The sequence below is a fragment of the Dama dama genome, chromosome 18 (assembly GCF_033118175.1).
Source record: "Dama dama isolate Ldn47 chromosome 18, ASM3311817v1, whole genome shotgun sequence".
Taxonomy (NCBI): domain Eukaryota; kingdom Metazoa; phylum Chordata; class Mammalia; order Artiodactyla; family Cervidae; genus Dama; species Dama dama.
This window is the reverse complement of record NC_083698.1, coordinates 11914985-11931544: the sequence shown is the minus strand read 5'-3', so window position 1 is coordinate 11931544 and position 16560 is coordinate 11914985. Positions and strand designations below refer to the sequence as shown.

Sequence of the window (16560 nt, the reverse complement as noted above, 5' to 3'; positions counted from 1 at the left end):
CTTCGGGCTGTCTTGATAGACATATTCTACCCTAGGTGGTGCTGGTGACCTACTCCTGCCCCTTAATGGGAATTCAGACAGTTACAGCAAGAAATGTTTCACAAATGGTATCTGATATAGTCTAGTTAAGATTAATGGGGAATATACAGCTATGTAAAAAACAGGGAACTCATGAGAACCTATTATATAGCACAGGGAACTCTACTCAATGCTCTGTGGTGATCAAAGGTAAGGAAATCCAAAAAAGAGGGGATATATGTATATGTTTAGCTTATTCACTTTGCTCTACAGCAGAAACTAACAAGATTGTAAAGCAAGTATACCCCAATAATAATTAATATAAAAGATTAATAGGGAATAAAAGTACATTGATTAGAAGTAATAGATCTAAAGTGAACAAAGTCTCTACAACAAAAAATATATAGTTTTTTGGGGGGAGAGAAAGTCTTGAAATAGATCAGAAAACATTTTCACATTAATTGTTCTTTTCATATACTTCAAATTTGTACTTAATGCCTTTTTCCTCCTGGACATCCAAGGGAACACCTGGGTATTCTGGAAGAAGTTTATATTTTTCAAAATCAATTTCTGGGAAAAACGTTATCACTTTCAAATTCTTGCATGATCCTTGTCACAAATAGTCTAAGATGGCCTGGCTTGTTCATGGCTTCCTTATAAACAGAACTGCCTCCCACTATCCAAACCATGTCTACTTTATTTGTTAATTCTGGATCTTCAATAAGTTCTAAGGCATCATCCAGACTTTTGGCAAGAAAATGAGCTCCCTTTGGAGGGTCCTTGAGTTCTCTACTGAGAACTATATTAATTCTGTCCTTTAAAGGTCGATTCTTCTCTGGAATGGAGAACCAGGTCTTCCTACCCATAATCACCAAATTCTGTTTACCTTCTACTGAAGACACTGTAGTCATTCTTTGGAAATACCTGAATTCATTTCCGAGTGGAGGCCAGGGCAGGCTCCCGCTCTTGCCGACGCCCGTGTTCTGGGACACAGAGACGTTGTGGTTTAGCGGACCAACCCTGACAGCTGCAGGAAACACTTTCGACCTGGCGCTGGGCCCCGAGCCCCACTCGGGCAGCCAGCTTGGCGCGAAACTTTGAAGGAAAGATTTAAAATTGAACTTTCTGCAGTCAATAATATTGGTCACTCAGAAAATTAGAGTGACTCCAAGAAGAAACTGGCAAAATATTTTCACGGATTTTCAGCAAGGGATCCTACACATATGATCGACATGAAATAAATTAATATCTTTCCTCTATTTCCTCAGTAACCAATGAAAAAATACATTGGAAAAAAGTAAGTTCCTATTTGTTGTGGTTGAATAGTATCTCCCTTAAAATTCATATCCACTTAAAACCTCAGAATATGACTGTATGGAAACAGTCTTTGCAGATCTAATTAGTTAAGGATCTTGAGATAAATTGGATTTATCTTCCCTTTCTCTTCACTTCTCCTTTCCTCAGCTATATGTAAAGCATCCTCAGACAACCACTTTGTCTTCTTACATTTCTTTTTCCTTGGAAGGGTTCTGGTCACTGACTCCTGTATAATGTTATGAACTTCTGTCCATAGTTCTTCAGGCACTCTGTCTACCAGATCTAATTCCTTGAATCTATTTTTCACCTCCACTGTATAATAAAAAGGATCTGATTTGGGTCATAACTGAATGACCTAGTGGTTTTCCCTACTTACTTCAATTTAAGCCTGAATTTTGCAATAAGGAGTTCATGATCTGAGCCACAGTCAGCTGCAGGTCTTGTTTTTATTCTGACTGTATATAGAGTTCCTCCATCTGCGGTTTCAAAGAATATAATCAGTCTGACTTCAGTATTGACCATTTGGTGATGGCCATGTGTAGAGTTGTCTCTTGTGTCATTGGAAAATGGTATTTGCTATGACTAGGGTATTCTCTAGATAAAACTCTGTTAGCCTTTACCCTGCTTCATTTTTTTTTTTCCATTTATTTTTATTAGTTGGAGGCTAATTACTTTACAATATTGTAGTGGTTTTTGCCATACATTGACATGAATCAGCCATGGATTTACATGTGTTCCCCATCCCGATCCCCCCTCCCGCCTCCCTCCCCATCCCATCCCTCCGGGTCATCCCAGTGCACCAGTCCCGAGCACTTGTCTCATGCATCCAACCTGGACTGGCGATCTGTTTCACACTTGATAATATACATGTTTCGATGCTGTTCTCTCAGATCATCCCACCCTCGCCTTCTCCCATAGAGTCCAAAAGTCTGTTCTATACATCTGTGTCTCTTTTTCTGTCTTGCATATAGGGTTATCGTTACCATCTTTCTAAATTCCATATATATGCATTAGTATACTATATTGGTATTTATCTTTCTAGCTTACATCACTCTGTATAACAGGCTCCAGTTTTATCCATCTCATTAGAACTGATTCAAATGTATTCTTTTTAATGGCTGAGTAATATTCCATTGTGTATATGTACCACAGCTTTCTTATCCATTCGTCTGCTGATGGGCATCTAGTTGCTTCCACGTCCTGGCTATTATAAACAGTGCTGCGATGAACATTGGGGTGCACGTGTCTCTTTCCAATCTGATTTCCTTGGTGTGTATGCCCAGGAGTGGGATTGCTGGGTCATATAGCAGTTCTATTTCTAGTTTTTTAAGGAATCTCCACACTGTTCTCCATAGTGGCTGTACTAAAAGCTTTTGCACAACAAAGGAAACTATAAGCAAGGTGAAAAGACAGCCTTCGAATGGGAGAAAATAATAGCAAACAAAGCAACAAAGGATTAATCTCAAAAATATACAAGCAACTCCTGCAGCTCAATTCCAGAAAAATAAACGACGCAATCAAAAAATGGGCCAAAGATCTAAACAGACATTTCTCCAAAGAAGACATACAGATGGCTAACAAACACATGAAAAGATGCTCAACATCACTCATTATCAGAGAAATGCAAATCAAAACCACAATGAGGTACCATTACACAACAGTCAGGATGGCTGCTATCCAAAACTCTACAAGCAATAAATGCTGGAGAGGGTGTGGAGAAAAGGGAATCCTCTTACATTGTTGGTGGGAACGCAAACTAGTAAAGCCACTAGTAAGATGGTAACGATAACCCTATATGCAAAACAGAAAAAAGAAACAGATGTACAGAACAGAATTTTAGACTCTGTGGGAGAAGGCGAGGGTGGGATGTTCAGAGAGAACAGCATTGAAACAAGTATACTATCAAGCGTGAAACAGACCACCAGCCCAGGTTGGATGCATGAGATGGGTGCTCAGGGCTGGTGCACTGGGAAGACCCAGAGGGATGGGATGCGGAGGGGCGGGAGGGGGGGTCGGGATGGTGAACACATGTAAATCCATGGCTGATTCATGTCAATGTATGGCAGAAACCACTACAATATTGTAAAGTAATTAGCTCCCAATGAATAAAAATAAATGGAAAAAATATATACACATAAATGCTTGAACACCACGGAGAAAAATACATAAATAAATAAAATGGATAACCAACAAGGACCTACTATATAGCACATGGAACTTGCTCAATGTTATGTGGCAGTCTGGATGGGAGGGGAGTTTGGAGTATAATGGATACATGTGTATGTAGTATGTATGGCTGAGTCCCTTTGCTGTCCTCCTGAAACTATCACAACATTGTTAATGGGCTATACCTTAATACAAAATAAAAAGTTTCTAAAAATAAAAAAAATTAAGTAAACAAAATCATCCCCAAGTTCAAAAATTAAAAAAAAAAAAAAATGAGTCCTAAATTCAATGACTGATGTCTTCATAATAAAAAGGAGAGGGAGATTTCTGAGACAAAAAGAAGACAGAGGAAGATGCAGGCAGAGATGCAAGTTATGATGCCACAAAGCAAGGACTGCCAGGGGACAGCAGAGGCTGGAAGAAGCAAGAAAGAATCTTCTTTTAGACCTTTGGAGGGTGTGTAGCCCTGCCTACAGCTTGATTTGAGCTTTTAGCCTCCAGAACGATAAGAGAATAAATTACTGTTGCTTAAGCCACTGAGTTTATGGTTATTTTTTACGGCAGTCCCAGGAAAACAATACACTTATGATACCACAGGATCTTTAAATTATCTAGGAATAAATCCAAGTATTAATGTGTACAATCTTAATGGGAAAAAAAAATCACATATTTTTAAGAAAGGTTAAAAGAATTTGAGAATTTTAATTTGAGAAATTTAAGAATTTTAAGAAATTAAATTCTTTAAGAAATTTAAGAATTTTAAGAATCTGTCTTCCCTGGTGGCTCAGTGGTAAAGAATCTGCCTGCAAGGCAGGAAACATGGGTTTGATTCCTGGATGGGGAAGATCCCATGAAGAAGGGAATGGCAACCCACTCCAGTATTCTTGCCTGGAAATCCCATGGACAGTGTAGCCTGGTGGGTCACAGTCCATGGGGTCCCAAAGAGTTGGACATGACTTAGAGACTAAACACAAACTACGACACAATATCCAATTGTATTATAAATCTATAGTGATTTAAATAGCATTATTGGCATAATATGAAAATCAGATCAATTTTTAAAAAATAAAGATTCCAGAAACAGACTCATTTCATAAACATAAGAAAGCCAAGTTGCAGATGAATTACAATGACAGATGAATTTCCAAAAAGATACTTGGCCTCAGGAAGATTCAAAAGAATACAAATAAAAAGGAAAACAAAATCCCTTTTATAATAGGCAAAAAATAAAATGTCTTATAATATCAACTGATTGGTGAGGATTAGAAGGAAAGGTATTTTCATACTCCTGTTGTGTTACAAAGTATAGCCACTTTGGAGGACAATTAGGGAGTGTAGCAATCGATTAAAATTGAATATATGCATACTCTAAGACTCAGCAAATCTATTTCTCAGCATTTAACTTATAGAAACATTTATACTTACGCACAAATCAAATGTAGGATATTTATTGCATAATTATTTGTGATAGAAAAATGAATATCAATCAATTACAATAAGTTAAATATACTAAGGTACGTTCATGCAAAGAATATTATGCATCGAAGAATGAAGTACTCCTGTGGGAACTAGTAACATGGAAAATATACGTAAGCGACGTCAAGTTCAGAAATAAAATTTACACATTGACAAAAAGAGTTTTATGGGACTTAATGATAAGCAATATTGATAGTATATGAGAAGAATTCAGGTAGGATTCATGCAAGCTCAAAGATCTTTAGAGTTAAATGGAACTATGTTTACTCATTTTAACCTTAGAAATCCAAGTTTTAATCAAGTGATGTTGACGCCTGTGCAGGATTTCACAGTCTAATCTGATTTAAATGATGAGTGACTATAAAGTTAATTTTGTGTCAATCTGGCTGGCCTACAGTGCCAGCTGTAAATTTGGTTGAACATTACTCTGGATGTTTCTGTAAAGGTGTTTTTGGTCCTCTGCACCTTTTTAAAGTTAATTTCTATTGGAGTATAATTGATCTACAATGTGTGTGAGTTTCTGTTGTACAGCAAAGTGAATCAGTTATACATGTACATACATTCACTCTTTTTCAGATTCTAGTCCCATTTAGTCCATTACAGAGCATTGAGTAGAGTTCCCTGTGCCATACAGTAGGTCCTTATTAGTTAACCCCAATCTCTCAATTTATCCCTCCCCTGGGTAACCAGAAGTTTTTTCTACATCTGTGACTATTTGTTTTGTAAATAAGTTCCTCTGTACCATTTTTTTAGATTCCACATATAAAGTGATATCATATGATATTTTTCTTTCTCCGTCTGGCTTACTCTACTCAGTGTGACAATTTCTAGGTCCACTCATGTCACTGCAAACAGTATTATTTCTGTGAAGATGCTTTTGAAATGAAACTAACATGGTGGACTTTGAGTAAACAAGAATGGTCTCTATAATGTGGGTGGGCCTCATCCTATTGATTTGAAGGCCTTACTGAAACAAAGACAACATCCCCTGGGTAAGAAGGAATTGTGTCTGCAGTCTGCCTTTGCACTCACACTGCACCTCTTTCCTGGGTCTCCAGCCTGCTCTCTGTAGATTTTTCACTTACCAAGCCTCCACAATCGCATGGGCCAATTCCCTAGAATAAATTTCTCTATATACATCTATGCATATCCTACTGGCTCTGTTTCTCTGGAGAACCCTGACTAATCCAGTAATGATAGGACTCAAATCCAAGCACGTACGCTATGTCTGTGGCCAGCTTACTCTTGAAGTTTTAGAATTATTGGCTTTGTAATGTCTCATACAAGTAAGGACCAGTGCATATCCTCATTGCTGCAGTGATTCAATTATATAAGTCTATAATTCAGTTTGTTACAAATTCTATCCAGAAAAGAAAACAACCTCAAAATCATGTAAGAAAGTAATCCCTAAAGTCATGTGAAATAACATAATTTTCCTTTAGTAGGGAAGCATCTTTCAACCCTAAGAAAATCTGAAGTTAAATATATAAATGTCAAGTTAAACAAATCTGTGTTTTCAATAATTTAGTGTTCAGAATTTTTCATGTTTTTATATTCTACATGCCTGTCAATCCTAAAGGAAATCAGTCCTGAATATTCACTGGAAGGACTGATGCTGAAGCTGAAGCTCCGGTACTTTGGCCACCTGATGTGGAGAGCTACCTCACTGGAAAAGACCCTGATGCTGGGAAAGACTGAGGGCAAAAAGAGAAGGAGGCAGCAGAGGATGAGATGATTACATAGCACCACTGACTCAACGGACATGAATCCGAGCAAACTCTGGGAGACAGTAAAGGACAGGGAAGCCAGGCATGTTGCAGTCCATCGGGCTGCAAAGAACTGGACACAGCTTAGTGACTGAACAGCAACAACAAATACCTGTGATATTTAAAATTTGGTCTAGCAGAACAATAGCTTATTAGAACAGCAATCTCTTATGATTCTAACTTAAAATGTATTATACATTTGTTTAGACTCGTGGTTTTAATTTAACGTCTGTGCTTCATACATATTAACGGAACATTAACAGAATTTAAGAATCATCTATTTATAAATATTTATTTGATATATGAGCTATTTAAAAAGTGAAAGTCACTCAGTTGTGTCTGATTCTTTGTGACCCCATGGACTATAGTCTGCCAGGCTCCTCTGCCCGTGGGAATTCTCCAGGCCAGAATACAGGAGTGGGTAGCTGTTCCCTTCTCCAGGGGATCTCCCAACCCAGGGATCCCACATTACAGGCGGATTCTTTACCATCTAAACCACCAGGGAAGCCGTGAGCTATTTAACTACTCAGGAATCTTTTGTTTGGTAAATCATACAATGTAGAACTTGAAGGAAAACAGAATGTGTTAGTTTCATGAATACAGTTTAGATAATAGAAGTTTAAAAATCTAATTTCATGAATTGGTCCTAATATTAATTAAAGAGCTCTTACAAGATGTTCTTGAAATCTGCTGTGAATAGAATAATAAGACTTGTAAGCTCTTCTTCAAACATAAGATATAGATTTCATAATCTGTAACTTTAATAAATTATCCATTTTTAAAACCAATGATCACCTCTGAAGAGGGTTTTCTATAGCAAAAAAGAATCATCCTAAAGACACCAAAGAAAACTAGTTGACAATATTGTTTCATGAGCACATATACAATACCATATGTTTCTACAAGTTCATACATAAAAAAATAATTTAAAAAAAAGAATTTATACGAAACTACAAAAAGTGTTATACAGCTCTATACAGTCATCAAAAACAAGACTGGGAGCTGACTGTGGCTCAGATCATGAACTCCTTATTGCCAAATTCAGACTGAAACTAAAGTAAGTGGAGAAAACCACTACACCATTCAGGTATGACCTAAATCAAATCCCTTATGACTATTCAGTGGAAGTGAGAAATAGATTTAAGGGACTAGATCTGATAGACAGAGTGCCTGATGAACTATGGACAGAGGTTTGTGACATTGTACAGGAGACAGGAATTAAGACCATCCCCAAAAAAAGAAATGCAGAAAAGCAAAATGGCTGTCTGAGGAGGCCTTACAAATAGCTGTGAAAAGAAGAGAAGCGAAAAGCAAATGAGAAAAGGAAAGGTATACCTATTTGAATGCAGAGTTCCAAAGAATAGAAAGGAGAGATAAGAAAGCCTTCCCAGTTATCAATGCAAAGAAATAGAGGAAAACAATACTATGGGAAAGACTAGAGATCTCTTCAGGAAAATTAGAAATACCAAGTGAGCATTTCATGCAAAGATAGGCTCAATAAAGGACAGAAATGGTAGGGACCTAACAGAAGCAGAAGATATTAAGAAGAGGTGGCAAAAATACACAGAAAAACTGTACAAAAAAGATCTTCACGACCCAGATAACCACGATGGAGTGATCACTCACCTAGAGCCAGACATCCTGGAATGTGAAGTCAAGTGGACCTTAGAAAGCATCACTACGAACAAAGCTAGTGGATGTGATGGAATTCCAGTTGAGCTATTTCAAATCATAAAAGATGATGCTGTGAAAGTGCTGCACTCAATATGCCAGCAAATTTGGAAAACTCAGCAGTGGCTACAGGACTGGAGAAGGTCAGTTTTCATTCCAATCCCAAAGAAAGGCAATGCCATAGAATGCTCAAACTACCACACAAATTTACTCATCTCACACGTTAGTAAAGTAATGCTCAAAATTCTCCAAGCCAAGCTTCAGCAATACGTGAACCGTGAACTTCCAGATGTTCAAGCTGGCTTTAGAAAAGTCAGAGGAACCAGAGATCAAATTGCCAATATCCGCTGGATCATCACAAAAGCAAGAGAGCTCCAGAAAAACATCTATTTCTGCTTTATTGACTATGCCAAAGTCTTTGACTGTGTGGATCACAATAAACTGTGGAAAATTCTTCAAGAGATGGGAATACCAGACCACCTGACCTGCCTCTTGAGAAACCTGTATGCAGCTCAGGAAGCAACAGTCAGAACTGGACATGGAACAACAGACTGGTTCCAATAGGAAAAGGAGTACGACAAGGCTGTCTATTGTCACCCTGCTTATTGAACTTATATGCAGAGTGCATCATGAGAAACGCTGGGCTGGAAGAAGCACAAGCTGGAATCAAGATTGCTGGGAGAAATATCAATAACCTCAGATATGCAGATGACACCACCCTTATGGCAGAAAGCGAAGAAGAACTAAAGAGCCTCTTGATGAAAGTGAAAGAGGAGAGTGAAAAAGTTGGCTTAAAGCTCAAAATTCAAAAAACTAAGATCTTGGCATCTGGTCCCATCACTTCATGGCAAATAGATAGAGAAACAGTGGAAACAGTGGCTGACTTTATTTTTCTGGGCTCCAAAATCACTGTAGATTGTGACTGCAGCCATGAAATTAAAAGATGCTTATTCCTTGGGAGGAAAGTTATGACCAACCTAGACAGCATATTAAAAAGAAGAGACATTACTTTGCCAACAAATGTCCATCTAGTCAAGGCTATGGTTTTTCCAGTAGTCATGTATGGATGTGAGAGTTGGACTATAAAGAAAGCTGAGCACAGAAGAATTGATGCTTTTGAACTGTGGTGTTGGAGAAGACTCTTGAGAGTCCCTTAGACTGCAAGGAGATCCAACCAGTCCATCCTAAAGGAGATCAGTCCTGGGTTTTCATTGATATGACTGATTTTGAAGCTGAACGTCCAGTACTTTGGCCATCTGTGATGTGAACAGCCGACTCACTATAAAAGACCCTGATGCTGGGAAAGATTTAGGGCAGGAGGAGAAGGGGACGACAGAGGATGTGATGGTTGGATGGCATCAAAGACTCAATGGACATGGGTGGGTGAACTCCGGGAGTTGGTGATGGACAGGGAGGCCTGGCATGCTGCGCTTCATGGTCTGCAAAGAGTCGGACATGACTGAGCGACTGAACTGAACTGACCAAAAAGTGTTCTTCCTTGGAAAAAAGTTTAAAATTTTATCAGTAACTGAATATTTTGCAGTGTGAAAGCATTCCTGTGTTATTTGTGTAAGTAACATAAAGAAAATCCTTCTTCAATTCATGTCTACCCCATATGAGTTCAATAAGCAGGGGTCAAAACACTTCTGACTCAGGCTTCCCTGGTGGATCAGCAGTAAAGTATCCACCTGCAATGGAGAAGATGCAGGAAACATAGGTTCGATCTCTGTGTTGGGAAGATCCCCTGCAGAAGGAAATGGCAACCGCCTTTAGTACTCTTGCCTGCGAAATCCCGTGGTCAGAGGAGCCTGGTGGGCTACAGTCTATAGGATCGCAAAGAGTTGGACATGTCTGAGCACTGACAGACTGTCTATATTGTTTCAGAACCAGTTTGTATCAGGAGTTAACTTTGCTCTCTTCATACTAACACAACGCCATGCTCCTAACTCTACCATTTACAATCACCTTCCTACTTGAGGGACTTTTTATAATGCGTAAAACTAAAAAATACGAACAAGACTCAGAATGTAATTTTGGTACTACTGTTGAGAGTTTTATTGGCTTTGTCAATATTACCGTGGCAAGGGGTGAAATATCCTATAAACAGTTTAGGGTATATTGATGAAAGTAGGAAAGCATGTAAAAAGACTCTAGAGTGGGGAGTTACTGGCATTCCAGACTGTATTTTCCAAGTGTAGCCTGGAGGAAAAAAACTAGTTATTTTCAAAGAGCTAAAGGTAGTTTCCTCTTGAGTATTAAGGCTCTTGTTTGTTTGCTAGAAAAGGACCTGCAGCTAGATTGGGTGTGAAATGACAGGCTTTTTGAGTCATGGTCTAGAAGGGAAGGCAGAACAGAGGGAAAGCTAAAATCCTCAGCATAAAGGTTTCATTCTACAGCAAAAGTGGGAGGGTCCTAATATTGAAGTAGAGTGTCCTTGGGTCAATGGTCTTAAAATTATCATCTGTGATCCTGTCTTGGAGATCAAATACACAAAACAAAGCGACATTACTGGAGCTTGTATACACAGGTTTTTAATTAACATTGCAGCTATCCATTAAAAAACTTATACTTAGAAAAAGTTTATTAGGTTGTAAAATTATAGGGTTTTAAATTTTATTTATTATTGCTTTTCTTAAGAAACAGGTCAGCAATGCATATTGTTTTTCCTGGCTAAGGCTCTGGTAGTATCTGACATGATTACAAAACTCCTGAAATTGTGTGTAAAAACTTGCTGAGCAGAGTAGACAGTTCCATTCTAACCTAGAACCCAGAGCTAGGAGCTGAGCGATCTGATCCAACCTTCCTCTGCTCCCACAATGTGAGGGCTCAGAAGAGGGAAAGTCCCTCGTTACCAGCCGGGCGGCCCCACTCCTGGGCAGAACTGAACCCTTGCAGGAAACCCCAGGTGAAGAGCGGTGCCTATTGCTGTTTCCCTCCTTGGTGGCAAGGGGTTGCCAACGAAAGCTTTAGGAGATAGACTAGGTGAACTTTTCTGTAGCCCCTGGCGGAGGTCGGGTGGGGTGACAGGGCCAACTCCCAGGCACAGGTAGGCTCCAGATATGCCCTGGACTTGGAGGAGTTCGGCTGGCAGCACACTTGGACCATCACCAGTTTGGAGTCTGGCAGAGGCTGCTGCCCACAGGCCCACTGTCCTCTTTCCTTCCTTCCTTCCTCCTATGCACTCCCCACTGCTCACTTCTGTCCAGTTTCTTCCACCAGGAATTTTCCATCATTCCAGTGGCCCGCCTGGACAAATTCCAGTGATTTCTCATGACTTACGGACCTCTGTGCAGTGCCTCACATTGCTAAAACCGGCTTCATTTTCTAGTTTTAAGATACTCAAGTAACTTCAATGTCTTCTCACTTAGAAAATCCACAAGTTAAATTTGTGGAATGCAGGCAGGGTTATCGGAAATGAAATATAAGGTTACAAAGAATACTGAGGACTTAATTTAACATCCCCCCGCCATCTCTGCAATTTAATCATATTTCATGTAAACATTCATTATCTTTTCAAGTCATAAAATATTAAGTAAACATATATGATAACCACTATCTGTGTTTGAAATAAGAAAGAGCCCTACCCCTAACTCCCACACCAAATGTGAGCTCATCTTCCCCCAAGGCAGCCAGGCAAATTCAAGCTCCAGAGCTCCTGTGAAATATAAAGTAATGAAAAGAAAGTGCACAGGCTTAAAAAGAAATAATGATAATAATAATAAAACACTGCTTGCAGGGAAAAAATAAATGAAAGGCAGAAAATGAAATAGGTCTCCAAAAAGTCACTCCTTAAGACTTTCACATCTATTCTCCTAAAATAAAACATTTCAAATAAAATCTAAGTTCCTCCTGCCTGTCTGTGTTCCACACACACAATTTGTTAGCAAAGGGGGTGGGGCCCCTGGAAACAGACACAAGCAGTTTCCTGGTCTTTGTCACATTACTCCGACGAAGAACCAAAGAACCAACGGAGAAAGTGCTTGACCTCTCCCACTGCCCATCACTGTCCCTTCTCTGACCTGAACGTTGGGGGCTTTCAACTTCCACATGTTAAAAGCCTGGCCCATCCTCCAGGTTGCAGTCAGGTTCACGATGTCCATGACAATGTCAAGGACTATCCCCAGAATCTCATTATCTGCTAATCTTTACTTCTGCTCCTCTGATGTCTCTGTGAATGGGCTTTGAGTCTGCAGTCTAAAACACAAATCCACCGCGATACTCTTCCTTTGGGTCCTGTGGCAGGCCCAGTTCCATCACTTGCACTCCTTTTCTGTCAGCCTGCATGACAAAGCTGTTCACCAGAACAAAGAATAAATGGCAGGGAAGGTACTCAAAGGAAGAAGTCATGCATTTTTCAGAAAACTCACTGACTAGAAGAAATTATCAAAATCGTTTTTCACTGGTTCTTACTAGACTCGAGTATGTGGTCACGCTCAGAATTTAGGAAAAACATACGCACTTACAGTCTACTACCCTGGATTTACATATATGCTATTTCAGTGAAAAAGCACACCACAAAGAATCAACACTGTGCAAAGTGGAATTAAACGGAGTGTGGGGGGTGGGGGTGAAAGGCAACCATTTTAGAAAGGAGTTAGGACATCAAACAAGGTCAAAGAATTTTTCAAGAAGTGGAGAACCAGAAGGAGTGTGCGAAAAGATAAGGGATGGTGGCTGGAAAATGAAATGTTAGAACTGAGATTGTAGAAGTATTGTGATTGCTGGTGATGGCAAAATCTTAAAAGTACAACCATAGGAGTAGGCAGCCAAGTAAGGTAGAGACACGGTCACTGGAGGAAAAGTAGTCATAGAACTGGAAAGGTGAGTCTGGAAAGGCTACCCACAAGGATGTTACAATTGCCAAGCATTTTGGCAGTACGGTGTAAAAGGGAGCAGGAGCAGAACCATCTGGGACAGGCAGGAAAGTATCCTGAAGTTGGGGGCCATGTGGTGCTGGTGGTAAAGAACCTGCCTGCCAAAGCAGGAGACATAAGAGACACGTGTTCAATTCTTGAGTTGGGAAGATCCCCTGGAGGAGGACAAGGCAACTCACCTCAGTGTTCTTGCCTGGAGAACTCCATGGACAGAGGAGCCTGGAGGGCCACAGTCCATAGGGTTGCAGAGTTGGACACGACTACAGTGACTGAGCATGTATACACGCACAAATAACAGAGAAAGGTGAAGAGGGTATTTAGAGAAGATGTTTGAGGATATAAGGGATTTTGTTAATGATGGACTGTTGGTTTCAGAGGACATAATAGAAGTGTTTTAGAAGGTGTGGGCAGGGGAGGATAGATAGGTATTTTCTGGGAGAAAGTACCCAGACATATGGGAAGAGTCTGGAGGATGAAGGTTGACTAGGAAGCCTGAGCTTCTCAAAGTGACCACATAACTCAGGGCTCAAGGGCCTAATGAGATCAAATAGATACTGGAGGCAAGGCAGCGAGCTGCTCCAGAGCACTCCTGCCAAGTGCTAGGAAGGGCCTGTTTTATGCCAAACACAGTTAACTCTGGAGATTTCTTTCCAACCACTTCCACCATTCACATCGTTCCCAGTCTGTTAGCAAACAGGTTTTATTCTCTGTAGTCAGGGGATGACTGCCTGGAACACTGTAGTATAAAGAACCTCAAGGCCATATTCAGATTTAAGAGAAAAAGAAAAAAAAAAAAAGTGGTCATCTCTATGCCAGTATCTGCTCTCCCTAGTTTAAGGTGATCCCTACAGCTCAGTTCAATGACTCATTCTCCATCCCACCTCCCACTTTTTAACTTGCTTCTCAGCCTCTCAGGACTTTTACATATGTCACCTCACTTCAGGGGGCAATGTCAACCCTTCCTGAAGATCCTCTACACAGCTCTCTGCTAATGTACCCCACATCTCCATGTCCAGACAAGACCTTGCTCCTGAGCATTAAAAACCTGTCTGCAGTTTTCTTCTGGGCTTGGAGCACATCAATGGTGCTCATCAATCCCCTGTCCATGCTACCCCATTCTGTTCCTCTCCCATTTATCCCATAGTATATCCCCATTTACCCATTTCAACAACCCAAGTCTTCTTCAACTCCTCCTCTCCCCTACATCTTATCGGCCACCTATTTCCATCCATTTGATCTCTGAAATTCCTTAAATCCACTCCCTGCCCTCCCTCCCCACTGCCTCAGCCTTGTTCACATCTTCTTCTGAGGAGACTTGGGAGGCAGACTCCACCCAACTCACCCTCCCACAACCAGTGACCTTTGTGAAGCATTGATTCTCCCTTCTTAAAAGGCTTTAGGAGCGCTCCAGCCCATACAGGGTAAAATTCAAAGTTCTCAGCCCTTGACAAATAACACTACCCATGTTTGTTCATGTGCCTCCCTCTCCCACTAAACTATGACCTCCACCAAGGCAGGAAGGTATGCCTCCTTTGAGTTCCCAGTAATTGGTTGGAGATGCAGAATATACTCAATAACTGTGAAGTAATGCAAGCAGGCAGAGGAAAAGTATAAAAGGCAACTCAGCGTTAAAGACTCTCCTTCATGAGAGTTGATATGAAATCATTTTCTACAACTTCCTGTAATAGCTGATTCATCTCTGCTCTTACCATAAATAGCAAAGGAATAAAAGTCTCTTAATTTAACAATTAAAATATATATCAAGGGTTGAAATGAGGGGTTTTTCTGGAAATCAGGTCTTAATATATATTTTCTTATATTGGATTCCACCATTTTCGAGGTGTGTAACCCTGGGCAAGATACTTGACCGCTGGCTTCAGTTTCATCACTTATAAATTGGAGAGAAAAACAGTAACTAATTCAAATGGTTGCTATGGGAATTAAACGAGATCGTGTCTGAAAAGTGTGTTAGAATAGGAAATGTTCAATAAGTAAGTTACTCTGAAAGAGATTACTTTGATAGTTACTCTAAAGTTTATGAAAACTAGAAGCATTATTGCTATTAGACAATGGGAAACATGCGTGTATTTCCTAGAATGGAGGGAATATATCTTTACTTTTTCTATACAGTTCAGGCCATACCAAGTCAGGCTCTGAAGGAGATTGGGAGTTTTGTGTCTGGTCTCCCCAACCTTTCTCTCTCCCAACGTTTTCTACCCCCACGATCTCTGGAGAGGTCCCACATGGTCCCACAGCTCCCGGAAGACAGGTAGCAAATCTGACAGCCCTCTGTAGAAAGAGACTTGGGTCAAAAGGACCATTTGATTAACTTCCAACATTATCTCAAAATTGTTTATTCATATGTCCTAGAGATACATTGACACAATGGAAAAACTCATTCATTTTTCTCTTTGAACTTACACATTGCCGTTTTTCTTTCAGCATCTTACCTTAGGAAAATATAAAGTTATCCAGTATCTCTGCTCTCTTTCCACACATGCAAGAATATTAGAATTATTTAACACAAGTTCCACTTCCTCCTTCTTGTTCTTACTTAAAAATTTAAAAACTCATTCATTTTACTGGGCCATTCCTCCTGTAATAAACCAGAAATAAACTTTTTTTTTTTCCCCACAAAATGCATAACTATTTTGTGACTAGCACATAAAATTTTACTTTACATCTGTGTGTTTTTGACCTCTACAAATAGCAAGTTCATATTGTTCAATCTAGTATCTGAAGAATGTTAATTTGTTGATTACAAATATTTTTAAAATATATAACAATTTCCTATTTCTGTTATATGGCATTTCTTCACTTTTTAATATACTGAAATACTCAGAAAATGACTTGGGTCAAGCGGACCATCTGATTAACTTCCAACATTATCTCAAAATTGTTTATTCATATGTTCTAGAGATACACTGACACAATGGAAAAACTCATTCATTTTTTTTTTGAATTTACACACTGCTGTAAGTTGGTAGGGAAGTCTACCCTCCAGGAGCACAAGTATGAAGCATCTACAAAGCAAATCTTTCTTTTACTGATAATAACTATCTTTATAACACCTCTTCCATGTATTTTTATGTTAAAAGATCTAAAGATATGACTCCTTAAAAAAAAAAAAAGGAAAAGAGAGGAAGAAAATAAAAAGGATATGGAGGAACGAATGTCCCATCATATATTATACAAAATGACAATAATTATAAGAAACCTATTTCATAAATTACTGGGGATTTTACATGTGATAATATACTGCAAAGAACTTT

At 39.4% G+C, this 16560-nt stretch overlaps 1 pseudogene; it reads right to left on the bottom strand.

Annotated features, from left to right (window-relative positions):
• Positions 1-357: 357 nt before the first annotated feature.
• Positions 358-16560, bottom strand: part of LOC133072722 (dihydrofolate reductase-like) — a 20051-nt pseudogene continuing 3848 nt past the window's right edge.